The following is an 18,813-nucleotide window of genomic DNA, read 5'->3' as shown; positions in this document are numbered from 1 at the left end:
TCCATACTTCATTATACTCGTCCAATATACGGTCATAAAAACTCTTATCAACGTTCCGCAATGCTTGATACGTCATACCATCTTCGCCTGGAGCAGTGCGGCGTTTGAAGAGGCTCACCTCGTGTCGAAGCCCCTCAAGAGTGAAATCTGCCTCGTCCATCTGCATGGCAGGCTGGACCATAGGAAGCGGTTACGGTGCTGTGACTTGTCAAAGAAGGAATGTCGCTAATTGTGGTGTCACTGGATGCAGGAGAGACGAAAATGTCTGCAAATGCCTCCGCTATTACTTTTGGTGACTGGCCAGTCGCTATGCTCAATGCAGCCGTACGATTCTTGCAGGTTTCAGGAGTGCGGAGAGCCTTCAGTATGCGCCATACATTTCCAAAACCACTTCCAGTTTGCAATGAACTACACGAAGCTTCCCATCTCTTGCGACGAGGCTGTTTTGTATGCCGCCGTATAGCTGCATCAATGCGATTGTATAGAGTCTAATCGGTGCGTCGTTTAGAGCGCTGTGTCCGTCTGTAAGCGCGCCGTCGACATGCGCGGAGCCGCAAAAGCTTTAGATAGGATTTTGGTTTGCCCATACTCCGTCGTCGTTGCACTGTAGCTTTTCGTAAGCACTCACTCATAAGTTTAAATAGGCTGTCTTGAGATGGTGCCTCTGAGATCAGCTGTCGGAACTTGTCCCAGTTAGTCACTGTATAAATTACATCCTGGCGACCCGCAGTATGTGGTGTTTTCATGGATGCAAACAAAGGGGCCTGTGAACACTGCGGGGCGTCCGCCAGACCGGCATCGACTCGAGACAACCACAGCAAATTAGGAATCAACCCTTCGTTTCGATGAGGCATGGTGGTTGGGCATCCTTTTTGCCCTGGGTGTTTCACGTCAACCGTAACAATGCGCACTGAAGTGGCCTTTTTATTTTCGATTATTATATTTTATGTTTCTGTGTTGAGCCAAATTCGCGTATGCTATTTAATAATATAATAGTTTACATACAAGTGTAATGCAGTAGCCGGATACGTACTGCTTCCAACCTCTACAGTTAACCATCATATAAAACTTCCTACCTATAGCTGCATTTGGGAGAGTGCTACTGAAGCAATGGTAATCAGCAGCGGACAGAGGACACACTCCAGCGCGGCACCCCGAAAAACGCGTCTCTTCTCGCTGTCAGCATCAGCAGAGAAGTCATCTTATATGCTCTTTACTGGGCCAAGACGGAAGGCGGAACTTGGGAGGTCATCCAGTCTGACGTGCTTCCAGTGTCTGCTTCCTGGGCGTCAACCCGGACAGTACTCTTATATGGCGACGGGCAATGGATTATGCGCCATAAAACCACTGCAGCGGTTTGACGCCTTCCAGCGAATTGCTCGCATGTGCTGGGGCAACTGCTCAAGCTTGATGCTCAAACTAAACAACGCTCTAGTGACCAGCGGGGTGCTTTACCAACTTCCGCCGAAGTGGCCATAAGAGACCCAAGATTAAACGTAAGAAATGTATCCGCTTGTCTCTGGGCATTTCACAGGCATCCTCAAGCAAGGAATATGAGAGGTCTAGTGTGTATCACTACGTCTCCTGGCCTCCCAAGTTTGTTAAGGCACATTCTCCGGCTGGGTGAGCCTTCCTCTGGAAAATCCCTTGTCAGAATACTCAGCACTGGGCATCGAGCCCACATTTATGCTGCACTAGAGAGAGAGAGAGAGAGAGAGAGAGAAAATAATGCAGAGAAAGGCAGGGAGGTTAACCAGAGGTAGTTCCGGATCACTCAAAAACTAAAAACTCAAAGGACCCTCGCTCTCAAACGTACGAAACGAAAGCAACAAACTGATACACCTTGGATGTTTCATTATGCCATTTGCGACCTTAATACTCCTGGGTTACAGTACAAGTACTCTGCACCTTCTTCTGAGGCCCGCTGTCTGGTGCTCGAGCACTTGTGCACACACAAACAAAAATGCCAACGACCATGTCTACACGGATGAATCGGTGAGCATAGATTCAGATAACTGTGTCGCTGCATATTGGAACCCGTCTCTCGTTACCGCATGGTCTAGCTGTTTATACCGTCTACATAGTCTCTCCGACTATAGCAGAGTGTGCCGCTATTGCTGCTGCTCTTCGCAAACTTAAGAACGGACCTGCCCAGAAACCCGTGATGGTCTAGCACTCGAAGTCAATTCAGCTGCTATCTCTTGGCATGCCTCCAAATAATTGCAGCCGTCAATCACTGACTTCACCAAAAAACATTGCCAAAAAAGAAAAAAAAGGGAGGGATTGAGATAACCTTTCAGTCGATACCCACGCATGTTGGCATCACTGGCAACGAAAGAGCAGATGCCCTCGCCAATGAAACGCTTATAAGGCAGCCAATAGTGAGAGCTATGCTGGACCACCAAGTTCCTAAGGAGACAATTCGTTGCCCCTTTCGTTCGCTTTGGGACTTAGCTGCACGGAAGCCACCCTCCTGTAGAGAGTAAGAACAGTATCTTCATACACTACTGCATGATGGGCAAAGTCAGCGGTGCTGCTTCTCCATATTGCACTGAGTGCTATAAAGTGGGCGATATAGAGCACTTCATGTAATCTTGCGATTGCACTACGGTCCTGAAAGGAGGAGGCTTCTAGACAGCATGAAAAGAAAAGGGTTTCTTCATGAACGTGTAGAACAGTTAGCCTTCTCGAAAGCATCGTAGATAGCGTAAAAGAAAGTGTTGGGCATTCTTCTCAGATTTCTACGAGAGGCTGGTCTGATTTGCTCATGGTGACATATTTGGCGAGGAAATAGACGCTTAGATGGAGCAATTGCCGGCCAGGCCTGACATATCTGCGCAATCTCCCCGTTTCGTTCCGAAGCGGATGGTACGGCTTATGCACGCAGACAGTACAGGCGCTGCGCAGAACGCTTGTATAGTCAACCCCACCACTAGCAATACGACCACGACCACCACCTTTTCTAGCGCTCTATATAAAAAAGAAAAGAGAAAAAAAGAAATCTCCCCACGCAGGTGCACCCTTGGGCTCCTGGTGGCGACATACCCGCTGATTGGGTGATTTCGCGCTATAGTATGACAGCGCTGTGGACGGAAGCTTGGAAATACCGAGGCACATCTTTAGGGCATGAGCGGTTGTCGACACTGGTACGCACCATAGTTCATTTTTCCGGTGTTACTCAGCACAGAGAGGCTCTATCTTTTGAAGCCCTGGAACAACGCATGCGTTTATATAGGATGACAGCGCTGTGGACGGAAGCTTGGAAATACCGAGGCACATCTTTAGGGCATATGAGCAGTTGTCGACACTGGTACGCACCATAGTTCATTTTTCAGGTGTTACTCAGCACAGAGAGCCTCTATCTTTTGAAGCCCTGGAACAACGCATGCGTTTACCGCAATTTTCTGCGAATAAATGAGGAAATTCCGGCCAACCGCCAAAATTTCCCCAAGAACAATTGCTCGTGAAAATTAGGTAAAGTTGTTTGTGGAAAAATTTTTAGTTTTCTTGCCTTGCGTGTTGAAAAGAAATGCTAAATTAGCTGTCAACTATAATTAACGTTTCAGCACTTGAGAAACAACACATCGGAAAGGCACACACTATAGTTTATCCTATTGCGCTTGTGTTCCTAAATTCTCACAAAATATGTTAAATGAAAGTAAGGGACAACTGTAATTGAGCACTTATTCGCTATTGGTCGATTCTTGAGGCTGCACTGGATAAATTATTTCATATGTATTTTTAATAAGGTAAGTGCAACTGTCCCAGTAACATGTACCAGACCCAATATGTTCTGTGGTTCTCGTCTTCGAGCACGTGCAGGCACGTCTACATGTCCTGACTTAAAGAAAGCCTGAAAGGAGTTTGGCTACATGCGGCAAACAAGCCCTATTAATTTATATAAGCCTGAAGGCAAAGTGGCACGCACATTCGGTGCTACGGTAAGGAAATGGCCCTTATTGCTGCTTCTGCCGTCGGGCCATTATGAACCGCTCTTGGTTTCACTGCGTCGCCTTGGTCGCACGCAATTCCCACCATGTAGCCGCAACAGTTTTGTAAGTCATTTAAAGGTGTCTTTCGCCTCTTCTATTAGAAATTATGGACGTGGTCATAGAACTTGCTGCGGGCTCGTTGCATGTGTCGGCACCGTCACAGTGCAGCTCGACACAGTAATGGGTTCCAGAGTTTAATTAAGTTATGATTATGGCCTTCCGGTGCCCCGCTAAGCGACAACCACACCTTTATTCACAGAAAAATATGGACCGTTAAGTACACTTAAAAAAGGAAGAAAAATAGTTTCACTGCATTGTTACAAGTTTGAAGTTACAAAAGCGATGCCCTTCGGCCATATCTTATTCTTTAACCAACTGTTCTTTTTTTCCGTGTTTATCACTTTCCTGTTCCTTTTTCTTCGCCGGCTCGCCCTTATACGTACATAACATACTGCATTGTTCTTGTCTTCCTAGCTGTTCTTGAACAAGATCCACTGCGAGTGCTCAAAAAAAAAAAAGAAAGTGGTTCAAGGGAACGTAGGCACGTCTCCCCGGCTTGCAGCGAAATCCGTTCAGCGGCCCGGGTACACGAGCCAGTATTTCGCAATGCCCTACTTTCAAGAACTTTGCTGAAGCTTCGCTAGAGGCACCGGGAGCACCATGGCAAGATGCACTCTTGTAGTCATCCGGGGCTGCTGGCCCGAGTGCTGAGGGCGTCGTCGTGTTCTCGAGGCATAAACTTGGTGAGGCAAGACCGTTCGGGTGTTTGAGCTCTTCGTGCAACTGGATTGCAGTCCCGAGAGCGAAGCAGGCAGACAGGACTACATGTAGATTACGCCGGGCCTCCCGTGCGTGCCTGTATTCTCCTTCCCCTTCTCTCCCTGTTTCGTTCCGAAGCGGACGGCACGGCTTATGTTCGCGCAGACTGTACGGGGCGCTGCACACCGCGCACGTACACTCAACCCATCATTTGCCGCATTCGCTGCTTAGGGTGCCTCTTTGAAAAACTGCCGTGCTCTGATTGATGGGGAAAATGGCGCTCTGGGAACAGTGCAGTTGACGTCCTAAATGCCTTTCACCGCGTTCACGGGCTCCTGAATGCACAGTCGGAATAATGACGTTTGAAATTAAGCAAGCTCAACGACGACTTCACTTATGTTGCTACGTTCTTTGTAGTTCTCTCTACGCAACCGGCTGTTTTGGCCGTATTCAGCTCTCTAGACCTGTAGGCTCTGGCTTATGTTGGTGCTGGTCTTTGAAGATAGAAAGCTATACATACAGTAAATATGATTTTTTCTCATTAATCGCTGATCAATGATTGATTTATCACTAAGTGCATTGTACTTATTACAATGCAACTTATTTTGCAGCTCATTTTGCTTGTAATGATCTCGGTCCAGAAAGCGAATTGGAAGCGCCAACAGAAGGCAACGGAACCGAAAAGGCCTGCGAATGTTGTGTGGCATATAGCATGGCTGAGACTGTACCTGGGTTAGGTCGTTGTTTACTTTTGCTGCGACAGCTGTATAATGAGCTGAGAAACTGCAACGCGCGTATCGGAGCTCAGCCACGACACTACCTCAATAGTGCATTCTGATCGACTGCGCCGGTTGTGCACTTACGTATGCTGCCTTGCCGAGTTTCGTGACATTATAGATAGAGGCGCTTTTTTAGACCCGCGGAATTTGTGAATATCGTGACCCCCCTGACTATCGGAATGCTGGGCTTCACTGAGCTCGAATCATCGTTGCATTACCCCAGATATGAAATCGGTACGGCCTTTCGACAAAGCCCGTGAACCGACGCGTTTCCTTACACGCGTCCGCAAAGTACACCGTCGTGAGCGAGGACGGGCGCGCGACGTGTTTGTAGCCATCGATGCGTTGCGTGAGATGCGCGATAATACGGCGGCTTGTCTCGTGCCATCTTGTGCTGTATAGGTTCGTTCTGCCGACAGATGGTCGAACAGCCTCATCCCCTTCACTTGTACTGTATAAGCCGCAGGGAGTGGGTTAGATTTGCAAATATTTTCTCGATATAGAACAGTTAGGATTTCTAAGGCTTAAATTGAGTGGTATTTCTTTTTTTGTTGTTGTTCGTTCAAGAGCAGGTAGAAAAGTGGTATCACAAAGCACGCTTTCCAGAGCAATTACACATAGACACTGACAGATAGCGCTAAAAGAGGAAGACTAGAACGAGAATTCGGCGGGGCTACTTTATGTTTATGCTGTGTGGCAGTGCAAATGCCCCACGAACTAGCCTCAAGAAACACAATCGGGGTCCTTATTTTGAACTACTAAAAAAAAAGCATACAGCATACAGCCTCGGGGATTTTGGGGGCGTTTCCAAAGAAATGTTGTAATAGAAATTCAGTTAACCAGTTTGATGATTCCAACCCGAGTTTTGCCAAATGATGAAAGTTCACTTGCTGCGCGTTGCATTAAGATCATTACAGTCATGCTTTAGCAAAGGTACCTTCACAATTTCGGCCGGTTGTACAAGCATGGCTGCGGAACAAAGAATATCTCTTCAGCTTCAATGGGTGCAACATGATGTTTATGCTTGCACCTGGCCTAATCAGCTTTACTTGTTTTTGCAGCTCTTATTTCTTTTTCGCGCATGGCGCCATTATCAATGGCACGAACGAAACGGATGCGATGTCATAAAAGAAGACCACGACAAAAATGTTACGCAATAATCGACCTATCAACCTTTCGCAATATCCATTCCTTTTAGTTACGTTCTGAGCCAACCCTCGAGGTTAATAGAAGTGCGTAGTACAGCACATATATTCACGGAGCCCTGAACTCGATGGCTATTACAAGGGCTAAAGGACCGCAGGGCACCATTAAGCATGCATAATGTCGACGGCAAGATTATTTTACAGATTGAGCTAGAAATGGAACAAGCTTATCGGGCCCGTTGTGGCCCCTCGCAAGAAGCGGCCCGAGGGCGCCGCACCGCAGCGGTGAATGCACAATGAAAGTTCGAAGGGGAACGGACCAATCAGGTCCGTTGTCTCAGGTGAAATGTTACTCGAGTGCCCAGACAGCTGAGATGGCGCCATCTGCCCGCACCATCTTGGCCGGGCTGCTCAAGAGCACGCGGCCCAAACGACGCCCACCCTATCGTGCCAGGCGCCTAACGGTAATGATAAAGTTAACCAGGTTCCAGAAACACATTCTGCTGCCGCACTTTCTTTCTAACGACGGTCGCACCTTGCTGATGATACGGCCGGGAAGGTCCAGGCGCGAAACCTGCTTCTCTCAATTTTATTTCTCGTTCTGTTTTCTGCACTCCCTCTTCTTTTTCCCCACTCTTTGTTCTGCATCGTTGCACCTAGAGTTCGCGTGTGGCGTGCGTTTAAGACACCGAGAACCGAGCGGGGGCTTGTTACTTCGTGTTTATGCCTTCTTGGAAGTATTGCTTTCCCTTTTTTTCTTTCCTTTGTTCTTTATTTACCTTTTGTGCTCGTCGTCCTGCACGATGGGTGATGGCGGGCCCGGGTCGGTAATGACCTAAGTCCGTGCAAATTTGCAGCCGCATCTCATCAACATTGGACTAACCTGGCCTGTGACTCAGTGTTTTGCATAATAGCATCGCAATTGCGTGCCTGCTGCGTTCGCTGTTTCATGAGGCTCGCTTTCGTTTCTTTATTTTTCTTTTCTTGCTCTGTATCACGTTGTGTATCTATAGCTTACTTACGGCTGTGCGCTTCCTTTTTGTGTGTATATTATTTCATTGCATGACGCGCTATCAAGAATTCTCTCTCGCTTCATTTTCTCTCGGTCCGAGACAGAATACGTGATTGTGTGACGCGTTTATTTCCCTGTAGATGATAGTTGCAATGAGATAAAGACCACGTATACCTTAGAACGCACGCGCAGAACACATAGACGCGCGCCCTTACATGCAATTATTGCATATCGGCGAGTGAGAAACTGTTTATTTCGCATAATCGAGGACTAAAAACAACTAAGCAAGTTTTAAAAACGATTCACATGCGGCGGCTCTGTGACCATGGCGCTGTGCTCTATAGAACGAGGACACAACTGAGGACACAACTGAGGAACCCGTACGTGGCGGCCGTAGTCCGATGGCCATGTAATGCAAGAACACTCGTGTACGAGCTCTGTATGAGCGTTAAAGAACCCATCTTGTTCAAACTTACTCCGAAGCCTACGGCATCTCCAATCGATAGGCTGTGGCTTCGCGATGCAGAACAGCCCATAGTTATTTCTTTAAGCTTCAGAAATGCTGTACCCAACAAGTCTACTTATTCGTAACAGTATGAGCTCCCCCACATCGTTACATTTATGTATATATGCTATCACTGAACCTCATAAAAGAAACAAAATAAAGACAGGGAAGCATATCAGCTGAAATGTTTCACTTTGTCGACTGAGGTGCTCAACGTGGCGCCGGTAGTCTCAAAACGCGTTACGCGAACGTTCGGCAACATGACCGTGCGAGATGAATTTAAGTGCAAGTGCAGAGGGAGAGAGGCGCAGATATAAGAAAGTAAAAGCGTGTCGGTTTACCAGATGCGCGTCCGGTTAGCTACACTGCTCTGGGGGAAAGCTGCAAAGCGTAGAAAAAAGGGAGGTGCAAACTGGGACTATAAATTGTGGCCCAGACCTGTCAGCTTGCGCTATTGCACCAACGCTCCAATTGCTCGTTGGAGCACATGGCTTTTGGAGCAATCCCTCTGGAGCACAGGGCTTCCATTTGAACTTGCCTGAATCAAACGGTCTGTTTTACTGCGAACAGCAGTTAAGACTAGAGCAGGAAAACCAGCGCAATGAACATGACGCAAGGAAGGGACAGACAACGGCACTAACAACCAAATGTTTATCCTTTCAAGCAGCATATGTAGTATATCCACAACACGCACAAAAGAAGAAGGAAAATGTTAGGAAGGACAGGACAGAAGATTGTGTGGAAGTGATGGGACGCATGTACTTCAATAGGAATGATATCTGCTTGGGAAGGAGTGAAATGGATGGGTAGCTTACGCATACATCGCCACTTTTTTGGATGCGGTAGGCTTCTGATAACAGTCGTGCACGCTCGTCTCGATAATTTGCCACATTGGTGCAATAATTAAAGGGTGGTTCACAGCTATACATTCAACGTAGTGCAGTGCCAGGTGGCTATCTTTTGCTTGCTCACAGACATTGTTTGAGAGCTCACGCATACGGTCATTTGCCCAACATAGAAACGCCGACAGGAAAGAGGAATCCGATAAGCAGCATTACATCAACACTTAACCGTTCCTTGTATCCTGTCCATGGGGCTGTTTTCTCTGCCAGGAACCAACAGCCCAAATGCCTAAGCTTCAGCACTTAAGAGCTAGGAAATGACTCAACTGTTTTCTTCCGTTCGTAAAACGATATGCGGACGGGGAACGAATGATCTTGCGTTTCCAAGCGAGCATTCTTATCACTATGACACAACCGCTTGATGCAAGGGCGCAGGTAATACCAATATTGGGCTTATCAATAGCGCACTCTCTACCACAGCGTCCGGCCGTGCACGTACAGTTAAGTGCTGGGCTTTGATCGAGACGAGCAGTTTGGTTTCGATTTTATTTCCTTGGAGCATGGACACATACTCACTATGGAGGATTGGCCAAGAGTCGGATGATACTCAGTAAAGGCCACTCTGCCGAGGGCCCGATAAAGGGTCGTGTATTGCCTCAGCTGATACCAAGCGAATGACACTGCGGACACCAGCTGCTAGTTTCTGTATGCAAGCTGCATGGCTTTTCACTTGGCAGTAGGGAGGAGCCTCTTATAGCGTTGTCCAGCAGTTTCCAAAACAACTCCCTGTGACACTGGAGTTTTCTCAATATATTCCAGGAGTGAGGGGTTATTTCTCAGAAAATCATGGGATTATTTAAACGTGTTCAGCATACAGAGCTTGTATAATTGCTACTTTGAGTAATTTAGTGGACCACTGAGGACTGACGGGCTTTTTTCTCCTTCTACAAGTTCTAGTGCTAATGGTGCATCTCACGATATGTTCGTAAGGACATAGATGTAAACTTTCAGTTGCTTTCATTTTCTTTCTTACATTTATTGCATTTTTACCACTGATCCATTTCCAACTTATTATAAAAAAGTTTCGACTTGGTTGATGAAAAGAAAGTGGGCTATGCAAGCACAGAACGCAGATCGCCCGTTTACTTACTTGTCGAATATTCGACTCGTCTAAGGAAAAAGCCACAACGAAAGGTCAGATAACTCATAGTGGAGAGAGAGTGACGCCTTGACGCGCCTCTGTCTCGAGCTTGCACGTGTACGCAATACTCACATGAAAAATGATTGCACTTGGGCAATTCGTTGGCGTGTGCGGAAGTGTGCTGACCATTGCGCTCGTCGTGCTCGTTTCCACGCAGCCTCTCACCGAAAACAAATTTATATGATGCACAGAGATCTGTGGCTGATGTAATGCCATTTTTTCGAGGAGTAAAACCGGAATTGTTTTATTTTCTTTCCCTCTTCTTCGTCTTCTTCCTTTTGTTATTATTATTTCACCACGTTAGAATGCACAGAGCGCATTCTGCCGGTTTCTCAGTGCTTTCGCATAGCATGCTTCCTTTTCTCTTTGCTCGACAATTTCGATGCGAGCCTTCCCGTTCACTGACGCGGACATTATGAAAGGGATTTCAACCGGGTTAACACGCATGGTACTTAGCTACTGAGGTTTGCTTTACTTCACCTCGGCTCGTCGGAGCTAATTACCGACTGCGTCCAAGAGCTCCCCAAACAAATGATGGGGCTTACAACGTCCTGAAATGAAATATGCCACGAACCGGCGGCGATGCGTTTCCGAAGATGCGCCCACTTGCTTTTTTATTTTTCTGTCTCTCTCTATCTCTCTTCTAGTTAGCGCACAGAGGTCTGATTAATATCGCGCTTGTATTCGCTTTGAGGCGATAAATTTCCTCAGCTCATCAGACGTTCGTTATTGCGACCCCTCCAATGCTATGGTGACCATTTACGTCCTGCTTTTTTATATTGTTAGTGATTTACAGAGCTGTCGCATTAGTCATAATCTTTATGCCATTTCTGTTGTTTTACTTTCTTTATAGGGCACCTTTCGATGCCAAAGTGCGTTACAGGCATTCAACAAGGAGAAGAAAATATTCTGTTCTCATGTTACAAAGGAATTGCCAAATAAAGAAGGTACCACTGAAGTATTCGATCATGCGGGGGAAGCAGTTTGACTGAGATGTATTGCAGAAGAAAATTTTGATAAATGACGCCTCGTGGGTCCAAGCCGTGGAGATGGTGCTCCGTGGTGGTAAAATAGGGACGGGTACCATCGCACCTTGAATATCGCGTACGTGGCGCACCAGGAACAGACATACGGCCCAACTCGCCAAGCTGTAAGGCATGGGTGATGATGTGGGAAAAGGTGGGGGCGCGGGGTCAATCCCAGTACGTGTGCACCACGTTAGAATGCTGCTCGCAAACCCGAGAGATTGGGTAGCCTGACCGTCTCTCCCTTCGATGAATGATTGCGTCATTAGGAAAAGCGAGGGTCTGAGATTCTAGGATGAGAGATGCATCTGCGCGTGGAAAGAGGTGTGAGGGAGTGGGAACGAGCATACGGTATTCGCGGGCCTCGATGAGTCGAACATGGCGTTGCTTGAGGCGCTCGATCGACAAGTTTTAGGGGAAAAACAATCTGCCCGTTGGATAACGACACTCGGTTGCATAGGTGCACCCTTTTCTGCATTAAAATGTTGCTCAGGTGTATGTCCATGCAAATATGCATATTTAAATCGTGTAAGTGAAAATATTTCTGTCTCTCCACTTGCCCCGTCTGTGAAATCGGCGAGTTAAGTCGGAAGCCGCCGAGCTGGGAGAGGGAAGCGAGCGCCGGACAATTAGTGCGCTGAGGTGGAGTGGACGAGCGTGCGGCGGGGAAGGTACGGAAGAGTGCGCGGGGGAGCAGAGGAAGAGGGAGGATGCGGAGCACCGCGGAGGAAGAGGGTAGGCGGAGGCGCACTGGGTTCACCTCCCCTGGCAGTTGCTACGGGTTCTGTGTACGCTATGGATGTACCGGGTTCGTCTGGCTATCGAGAAGCCCAGCGCCGAGTAAAAAGGACAGAGCGTTAACTAGGAAGCGGCGGCAGGTCGAGCGTGGGTCGACCGACCACGAGGCCGTTGGTCGACTTGCTCATAACCCGCGTTCATGAAGTGAAACGTCACTATGCCATGAACTATATATATATATATATATATATATATATATATATATATATATATATATATATATATATATATATATATACAAATATATATATATATATATCTTGGTTAACAGGCGATTACAATAATATGTCGTACACTGATTGTATTGCCGATAGTTAACCATTTGTTTCAATAAGGCACCTGAATGGAATTTTTTCAACACAACACGAAATGTAACTTGCTGTTTTGCTTGCATTTCTGTTCAAGTCCTGTTTGTGAACTGTTAGCGGAGAATTCAAGAAGTGGCAAAGAAAAATACGCTCCGAAATTCTTTCTTACAGCCGCATGTCGCTGCTCCTCGAAACATGAAACATAATTCATATAATTTCGACAAGAAAATAAAGGACAGGAAAAAATACACATTAAGAAACAATGAGCCAGAACGATTACTGAAATGTAGCGTAATAACATTGCACGATATGAGCTCTTCCAGTGGTATTTCAGCGTGGAGTTCCTGCAGTATCATGATTATTCACGTGTTATAAGACCGATATCTTGAACGACAGTTTGCTCCCGGTCACCATGGCCGCATGATCGCACTAGGTGTGCTGAGAAAGTGTTCAACTGCTGTGACGGTTCATTTCACGTTATCCTATAATTCAACAAGCGTTCAACAATCCTTCACAAACCTATCACAGTTGAGAGGTCGAAAACATCAATCAATAACTCACTAATTCATTCGGAAGCAGAATGCAAAAGCCCCCTTTCACTTATATTTTGATGCCCGGTAAGGGAACCAGTGTGTCATATTATAAGCGAGCGTCTTACATCAAGCTTTTTGTTGCGTCAAACATTGTATTGGCATTATTTCTGGAGGAGTTTCACAGGATTAAAATACAAAACTAAAATTTCTTGGTGGCCGCTTTTTTGATGGATAGGACAGTTGAATAATTCAATAAGGAATATCACCACGTTCCTTGCAATATACAACCGTCTTGATCCTCAAAAATTAAATTCTTTGCAGCTCCTCGACACTCGTTTTGCGAAGGGAAGGGAAGTCATCTCCAGTGTGCATGTGCACATATTAGCCATATATCATGCAAATAAATGGAAAGCATCCGATGCATAGCAGATTTAGCACAGATCGATGACTTCTCGGGCGTGCCGCGAATTTCCCTATAGATGTTGGGTAGTACGATGACCCAGGGCGGCAGTCCCTGACCAAGACTCTCGGTGAACGCCCGATTTTGAACGCAACTGAAACAGAGCCACTAAAGGCACTTTCACGACATTGAATTCCTTTTCTTCTCTTAAAGCCAGTTACTCGTTGCTTAGATAGTGCTGGCTCCCATCAAAATCAACACATTCACGTCCTTAATGTGATTTCTAACATAATAAAAAAACACGTTGAATCAATAAAATATCTTTAGGCTCGTCGGCCTAAATAAGGCGGGAGCCATAGAAATGGATCATATACGACCATGCATGCCCGCCTCATGTGCAAACTCCCAGGTCGTTATAACGTAAAGCTATTCCAAAATTTTCTATTCCAATTCTGCAATCAGCTCTCCGCGATTGGTCAAAAGCTTTTTTGGACCACCCCAACTTCGCCGTCACGCGACGTCACGAAAGCGGCGATAGTTCCCCATGTGATATGACGTGTACACACTGATTATGCATGATAAGACCGAGCAAATGAAAAATAATTGTTTCAGATCCAACGCCTTTTTCCCATCAGCCCTCTGCTATTGATCAAAAGTATTCGGGCTACACCCACTTCACTTGTAGGTCACGTGACGTCACAAAACCGCGATAACTCCTCCCGTCAAAGTGAGGTGTACGCGTTAAAGATGCATTAATACGCCGAACAAAACTGAATTTTTTTTAATGAATAGCCGGAGACTGTCCCGTTCCGAAAGGAATAGATGATGTCTGGTGCCGATTGCACAGGCGCTGGTTGCTTGCATCTGCCGGAGAGCATGGGCTTATTTGCGTATTGACCCGCCGTGGTTGCTCAGTGGCTATGGTGTTGGGCTGTTGAGCACGAGGTCGCGGGATCGAATCCCGGCCACGGCGGCCGCATTTCGATGGGGGCGAAATGCGAAAACACCCGTGTGCTTAGATTTAGGTGCACGTTAAAGAACCCCAGGTGGTCAAAATTTCCGGAGTCCTCCGCTACGGCGTGCCTCATAATCAGAAAGTTGTTTTGGCACGTAAAACCCCAAATATAATATATATATATATATAAAACCCCAAATATAATATATATATATATATATATATATATATATATATATATATATATATATATATATATATATATATATATATATATATATATATATATTTGCGCTTTATAGAACGTTTTGCGTGGCCGTATAACGTCATCCAGCCCTTTTGGCACGTTTCCGCCATCACTGTGCCAACTCTTCTTTGCTAAGGATCTGCTTTTGTGATATTCTTAACCTTCCGTTGCACGCCACCTTGATTTTCGACCAGCCAGCGCAAGCTCAGGAAGGGAAAGCGGACCAATAGCAGACGCCGGCGCCACCCACTTGATCCGTTTACCTATTTCCAGTGGGCTGGCTCTGCTAATCGAAACCCTGTCCATTTGTGCATGCTCCTAGCCTCCTGTCAGCCAATTACATAAAAAAGCCGCTCAATGTAGGCAATGCTATTCGTTTTAAAAACAAACAAAAGGGACCTGCTATAAACGAGGACCGCGTTTGATTGTGCTTTTCAAACAACACTGCGGGATACCGCCCGATGCTTGCGTCGGCGGTTACGCAAGTTTGACGTCAAAAAAAAAATGGAGTTTTACGTGCCAAAACCACTTTCTGATTATGAGGCACGCCGTAGTGGAGGACTCCGGAAATTTCGACCACCTGGGGTTCTTTAACATGCACCTAAACCTAAGCAGACGGGTGTTTTCGCATTTCGCCCCCATCGAAATGCGGCCGCCGTGGCCGGGAATCGATCCCACGACCTCCATGCTCAGCAGCCCAACACCATAGCCACTGAGCAACCACGGCGGGTAAATTTGACATCAGGAGATTGGAATAGAAACATATTGCAATAGGTTTACGTTATAAGGCCCCACGGTGTCTCATGTTCGACTGTCGTTGATTGGGGTGACGCAGTCTTCAAAGGAGGTGATATCCGATCTCAAATATTTTTTTGCCCGAGATGTCTGTATTCAGAACAGTCCCACAGCATGTTCCTACCGGTAGGAGGTGCGCCCATTGTACACGGGAAGCACGCTACTGGTCCGGTGACTTCTTTGTCTGCTTTCGTAGTCACTGTCAGCCGTCGTGTTTGGCTGGTGTACTACGTCCCTGCCATTTAGCGATGATGTCTTCAGTCAGCGCGGCTTCGTTCCGGGGCCTTGTGCATTAGTACTTCATCTCCGCGTGGCAGTCTCTGTTGTAACTTGCGCCTCGAGAGCGCGGCGTCGTTCTTGCTTTGCCAGATTGATTCATGCTTTATAATGAGTAGAACGGTATGAAAACAAAATCCAAGTACAACTAAGCACTTATGATATGTGAATGCTAAAGCATCAATGTCGAATTTAACGCCGCTGAGCGGCCCTTCAAGTTATCAACTCCTCTTGGGCAAGCCAGCGCGCTGAGACGCTTGGTCACTGCCTCCTAGGTAGCAAAAAGCCGGTGCAGTTTGATCCGTGACTTCATGCTACCTTGCCCGACTACCATAGAATCTAATGGGGACGCTCCCGGGTAAACCGCGGTGATTGTGGCGTCACCGCTTTCGTCACTCCGGGTTTGGCCATGAAAATTTCGATACAAGTAATGCGATTTCATGAAGCAGAGAGCACAGGGCCTGCTATCTAGGACGCGATGGTTTAACCGAGTGGGTAATACACTCGGCTTCTTAGCATTGAGGCCGTAGCTTCGAAACTTTCTACCGCCAACGTTTTCCCTTTCAAATTTATTCAATTTTTTTTTACATCAATTTATTTAAAGCGATTACGACGAAAAGCTTGAAGGCAGGCGAGAACTTGCGCGGACAAAGGAACAGGCGGATAACCCAGGCTTCCGAGCGCAAAGGTGACGTGGCCTCGCGGCGATGCCCTCTCCCCTCACGGACCACCTGGCGCACCAGCATCTGCGCCCTTTCACCTGCTTTGCTACGTGGAGACGCGCACGTGACGTGGCGTCGCCACCAATCGTAATTTAGGTGCCGTTTTGCTGCTATAGACGCCGGGTTTTTCGCCCAGTGGGACAGTTGATGCTTTCGCATCAATAATAAATGTTAGCATGACCATAGCATTGAAGACTATAAGGTTTCAACTGGATCATGACCCGAAGCGCGTAGATACTGCATACTTCTCATAGAGGTTGTACGAGTGGCTACTGGACGTACCATCTGATTGTTAAGTGTGCGTGCCACTGCGCTTATATAAGCCCAAGCGTCTTAAGGCTGTGCAATGGGGCTTCTGTAACACTCCCCGTACTATGAAGGTATACTGTCTCAGAATGGAATTTCTTAATCAATCTAGAGAGTTTTCGAGCGCTGTAAATGCTTAGCCGGGCCGCAAAGCCATGTGGCACATGTGTTCCAGCGTGTTGTGAATTTCAAACTTCTCAAACTTTAGGTGTGTAACAAAAAGGCTATATGACTCTCGTAATGCCGTTTCACCGGAAGCAGTGCTTTCTTTACATGCTGATTTTGTAATTTTATGTTTTGTCACCCCTAGGCAGGTGAATGGTATCGAGGATGCGGGGAATGCGCCTTTGGGTGGGAAACCACTCAACGCGCAGGTGCTTGAGCACGCCGGCGTCGCCCTTGTTCTTTCCCCCGATCGTCTCCACTTTTCCTACAAAGCTACATCGCAGTGGCGGATTCCGCTGAGAAGCACGAAGCGTCGACGTCCTGAACTAAGTGAGTGACACGCTTCGCTTCATTTTCTTTTTTTTTTTGCTGCATTCTTTCTTCCACTTTCCGAAGGTGTTAGAGCATTCCTTTCAACTAAACGTAACCATTATATACTTCTTGTGACAAAAAGGGAGCACGGCGTACCGTTTTTGTCGCACGTACCTTAGTCTTAGCCCCTCTGCGAGAACTTATACAGTTTCACGCACATGTGGCTAACTCCGTTTCATTGGCGCCTTGGCATTTTGTCTCGCTAAAAGAAAGCCTGGGGCTGGATCGAAGCCGTTCGCACACAAGAGTATTTCGTGACGGACCCGGGCCTACGCTCTCGCAAATCGCAGCGAAGACGCTGGTCAATTGGGCACCCATCTTAGATGCGAAAAGCACTTCGCTCGTCTGATTCCCGTTCCCTTCTGAACGTTCCCCGCAATTCGTATACGTAGAGGTGAGCGTGTTTTCGTGCGTGCATGTTTGGATGTCAGAAGAAAAAAACTAATTCTAGAAAGTGTTGCTCCTTCGCGACTCATATCGTTTTCTAATTAATACAGCTATAGTTTAATAAACATTAACGCGATGATAGAACTTTGGTTCTTTTCTATACAGCGAGCTTTTTTTTTATATTGTTCGGCGTCTCCTCGAAACTGTGCCTGGGCTATAATACATGCCCTAGTAAAGAGCTCCGACTAAATGTTGACCACTCGGAAGTCTTTAACATGTCGCTAAAGGGCACGGCCGTTTTTGCCTTCTGCCCTCATCGGGTAGAAGGCAAATATGCGACTGCCGAAGATACGCTTTTCGAAATGAGGATAATTCTGAACAATGGTATCTTAGGCAGTCTCTGTAAAAAATGCTGCATTTCTTTTATAATTATGCAACTGAGACAGAAAAAAAAAGAACTTCACTATATACGCGCACTGAAAAGTGCGAGTGAAAGCATGCCGCCATTATGAGCACGCAAAAGGCTGCACAAAATGTGCAAGCCTAGTTATATGTGTGCTGGGCACGAAACTCACTTGAAGTTTCTCCAGGGGCGTTGAAACAGTATAGAAAATGATTTTTTTTTCTTTTTCGCTATCCTATATAATATTATGAAAGGTGCGGAAACATTGAACAGTGGGCGGATTTCTCTACATCTCCGACTGCATTATATGTTTTCTTGCGTATTCTAGTCGTATTTATTTATTTATTTATTTATTTATTTATTTATTTATTTATTTATTTATTTATTTATTTCACCACCGTGTCATTCAGCTTCCCCCTCCCAACAGTAAGCAAACATGAACGCACGAAGCCTGCAGCCAGTAAGAAAAATACAAGTGTCCGTAATTCAGTGCCTTTTCTAAAAGCTTTGCTCCTGTTTGCGTATTTTAAGCCGGAGAGAAACGTACCGTCGGTGTTCAAAGTGTAAATGTCACTGAGGTGATTCCGTTGGAGGCTGGGGTTCCGACTCTGGTGATGCTCCGAAGGAATGGAGATTGGGAACGACAGTTCTTAATCTCTAGACCTCTCGAACGCCGACAGTGCTACGGCACAAATACACGGCCAGCAACAATCTGTAGCAAGCGGGGTGGCACCTTAGGCACAAATTGTGTGTCGTACTGCCAGAGGACAAAACACTAACGACAGCGTCGAAGTGAGCCATGTCTATGCACAATAAACGCACCTCTAAGGATTGCGAAGTAAGAAATAATAGTTTTGCAGGTCCACGCCTCGTTTTTGTTTTCTGA

The 18,813-nt window shown here is 46.5% G+C and overlaps 1 protein-coding gene across 3 annotated transcripts in view; it reads left to right on the top strand.

The window, feature by feature from the left end:
* LOC135903126 (hemicentin-2-like) overlaps positions 1 to 18,813 on the top strand; it is a 578,389-nt gene that overhangs the window by 321,058 nt on the left and 238,518 nt on the right. For 2 of the 3 annotated variants that reach the window (XR_011511029.1, XR_011511030.1), the window contains exon 14: positions 16,911 to 17,095. The gene's annotated coding sequence lies outside the window, so the exon portion shown is untranslated. Of the gene's footprint in view, positions 1 to 11,088; positions 11,128 to 16,910; positions 17,096 to 18,813 lie in introns of those variants that run through there. The other variant, XM_070530708.1, reaches the window with a different exon arrangement.

Source organism: Dermacentor albipictus, chromosome 1 (genome assembly GCF_038994185.2).
Source record: "Dermacentor albipictus isolate Rhodes 1998 colony chromosome 1, USDA_Dalb.pri_finalv2, whole genome shotgun sequence".
NCBI classification, from domain to species: Eukaryota; Metazoa; Arthropoda; class Arachnida; order Ixodida; family Ixodidae; genus Dermacentor; species Dermacentor albipictus.
Note: the sequence above shows the minus strand (reverse complement) of the source record. Positions and strands in the feature narration are given on the sequence as shown.